Consider the following 3,725-nt stretch of genomic DNA (forward strand, 5'->3'; position numbering starts at 1 on the left):
GGTAGGTGTGAGCTCTGGCCCACAGAGAGGCTAACCAGCGGCTCGGGAGCTGACAGCTGGGGGCGGGGTGAGTGAAGGGGATGTCTGGGGTGGGGTATGATGGGACTCCAGAGGGCAGGAGGTGCCCCAGGGGAGAGTCGGGTGGCTGCTAGGTCATGAGGAGCACTTGTCAGGACACAGCGAGGAAGCCCTGCAGGGGACTGGGGAAGAGGGGCTGAGAGAGGGGTCTCCTGTGGGGGTGGAAGGACCACTCTGTTGTGCTGGGAGCTGAAAACCTTGTGGTGGGAGGGAGGAGTTGTGGGGGAGGCAGGAGCCCTGCTTGTCATGGGGTAAAAAGGGAGCAGCAGCTGGGATGGTGCCATCATGTCTGGGGGGGAAGAAGGAATCTGGCCTGAGGAGTGGGGCTGAGCTATTTGTCCCTGTCTCCTGGTGGTTCCTGCAACCACTACACACACCAGGTAGCTGTCGCTGACTCTGTGCAAGCTGCCTCTGAAGGGATAAAATGGAGCCTCACTCCAGAAAACACTTCACTGAGGCTGGATCTAAGACAGAACTCCACCCAAGGGGCTAAGAAGCCTACCCACTGCTGGCCAAGGCAGGGCCTGTGCCAAAGCCCACTGAGGCCAAGGTTGGGCTGGATCACACCCATCCTGCCTCCCTGCTCTAACACAGCAGCCCAGCTGCTTTCCCAGATGATACCAAGGGGGACAGAATCTCCCAAGTGTTTGGAGTGAGCTGCTGCCCCCTGTCTGCTGGATAATTGCTCTGCCCTGTCTTTCAGCACAGGGGGAGGAGGCTGGATAGAAGCGAAGCATCCAGCAGTGATTCCCACCACAGCTTGATAACCTTCCTGCAGCCTCCTGCTGGGAAGTGGGGAAGGCAATGGCTGTGCTGCGTTGTAGGGAACCTGTGAGGGATTCATGGAGGAGCTTCTGGCTGGGGAGACTGGATTATGGCTTCCTGCCCTGCTCGCAGTTCCTGTCTGACTTTTCTTTCCAGGAGGAGGGTGTCTGGCTTCAAGTCAATTTAATCTGGGGAATTGCCCAAGGAAAAGAATTAAAACATTGCATGCAAGGTTCGTTTGATGGTCACTGCAGAATGATGGGATCCCGCAGGGATGATGATGGTGCATAATCAGCAGATGTGAGTTCCCTGGTTCCGGTAATTGATTAGTCCCATCACCCATAATCTCTCACTATGGTATCTGACATCAGTGAGGCATGACTGACAGAGGACTGTTGGAAAGCTGTCAGCAGCTGACTGTCCCAATCCTGTGAAAAGGAAAGCAAAAGACTTACAAAGTGTTCCTGACTGACATGGGGAGGGGGAAAGAAAAAAGAAACACACACAAAGCTGAGAAAAAATAACACAAGCGGCCGATGGAGATTTAGGACACTTTGGTCACATGAAACTTCCCAGCAACAGCAAGGATAGCAATCCCCTCCTGCTGCTTCAACATCCCAGGCCGCAACCACTTGAGCTAAAGCTAAAGGAGAATCTCACTCCACTGACAGCATAAGGTGGTGCTGATTCCATCCAGCAGAAGGTGGTATGCCTCTACCCCGATATAACACGACCTAATTTAACACGAATTTGGGTATTAACACGGTAAAGCAGCGCTCTGCGGGGGCGGGGCTGCTTTATCGTGTTATATCTGACTGTGGGGCTTGGGCGGAGATTTAAAGGGCCTGGGGCTTCCTGCAAAGTGGCTGGAGACCGGGGCTCTTTAAATCACTGTTGGAGCCTTGCCACCGCTACCCCACTGCCAGGAGCGGCGCCAGGGTTTTTGGCGCCCTAGGCGCAGGGCTGGCTCTAGCCATTTCACCGCCCCAAGCTGGTCCCGCGGCTCCCGTGGACCTGCTGAGGCACGCCTGCGGGAGGTCCACCGGAGCAGCCTGCCACCCTTCTGAATCCTGGTGCCCTAGGTGACCGCCTAGGTCACCTAAATGGAAGCACCGGCCCTGCCCACTGCTACCCCGACATAACAGGGTTCCACCTGTAATGCGGTTCGATTTTTTGGCTCCCGAGGACTGCGTTATATCGGAATACAGGTGTTTTGCCTATGCACACTAGTCTGTTCATTACAATAACATTTTGCCCTCCCTAGCATCTTTCATCTGAGAATGCTAAAGGGCTTTGCACACATGAATAAGCTGAGTGTCACCTCACCCTTTGGAGACAGGTATCTTCCCACTCCATGCCCCTTGTACAGGTAAGGGGAAAGGAAAGTGCACAGATCAAATTATTTGTCCAGGGTCATCCAGCAGAGCCAAGAACGGGGCCTGGATGTCCAAAATCCAAGTCCAGTTCTCTGCTCATACACAGCCCTGTCTCATGAGGGAGATCCTGAAACAGATGTTCATAGAATATCAGGATTAGAAGGGACCTCAGGAGGTCATCTAGTCCAATCCCCTGCTCAAAGCAGGACTAATCCCCAGACAGTTGTTTGTTTTTTTAGCCCAGTTTCCTAAATGACCCACTCCAGGATTGAACTCACAACCTTGCGTTTAGCAGGCCAATGCTTTGTCTAAATACAGAGTGGTCAGGATCCATTTTGGAGCTCAGTAAAATCCTTGCAATAATGACATGGTCCCCTAACAAGTTAACTTGCTGCTGATTTCTGTCCAGCCACAGAGTAGAGCCATTGTTATGGCAACAGGAGGTGCATGACGCCTACTGACCAATTAACACACGCCCCAGGGCTTGAGCACTCAGGGACCCTGGAGGACGGCTCTGCAGCCTTCCATCATTCCAATGCCATTTCCAGCCAGCCCCAAGCTGGGTAACTGGATGGTTCAGGGAGATCAGCAATACAGATTCTTTCATCTCCACAGCAACAATCTCATCACCCCAATTTAAATACTGGCAGAAGCAATCCCCTTAATTACAGTCGAACCCCGTTTATCCGACCCTCCATTAACCGTCTGTCCATGCTAACTGGACAACCACCGCACGCAGGTCCAGAAGGGGGGGTGATCTCCCCTGGGCCACTAGAGAGCACTGCAGCATTGCACTTCCCCATTCTCCAGTTACTTGAATTTATGTTGATCTGATCTGGCCGGGGTCCCAAGTAGATCAGATAAACAGGGTTCTGCTGTACGCCAGTCCCCTCCCACCCTCAACATGCTTTTACCCATGCTGGTGTTTTTCTTGAATGAAACTTTCAGGCCTCCCAGCTTGCGCCAGACAGTCACATACAAAGCATGAGAGGCTGCACCACCTCCTCACCTCACAGGCAGGGGCCACCGAAATCTGTCACAGCATTTTCATCTGTAAGAGGCAGGGGAATTGACTAGGAAACACATTTGTCAGAAACCATGAAAGAAGAGCCAAATGCAATGCCAGCACACTTACTCATAATAAAGAGAGAACATACCAATAGCCTAGACTGGCTAGACTCAGAACTGCTCATCTATGTGTCATAGGTCCTGCACTGGTACCAGCTATTGGGGATTCCCCTTTAGCTTGAGTAGTGAGGGCCTTGGCTTTTGGAGCAGTGCATTCCAAGAATAGTGACCTCCTCGGTGGCCACAGAGTTGGCCCAGAACAACACCACTCCCTGATATGTCTCTAGCTCCTCTCCTCTTGAAGATCCTAGGGCAGATGAGATATATTATTATGTCCCTATTACCTAAACCACCCACCATTGTGCATCTGGCCTCTCTGTCTACATTCCCTGACACAAAAGGAAAGCTCCTTTGGGATCCATCCTCTTCTTTTGTTGG

This window comes from Gopherus flavomarginatus, chromosome 1, assembly GCF_025201925.1.
Source record: "Gopherus flavomarginatus isolate rGopFla2 chromosome 1, rGopFla2.mat.asm, whole genome shotgun sequence".
Taxonomy (NCBI): domain Eukaryota; kingdom Metazoa; phylum Chordata; order Testudines; family Testudinidae; genus Gopherus; species Gopherus flavomarginatus.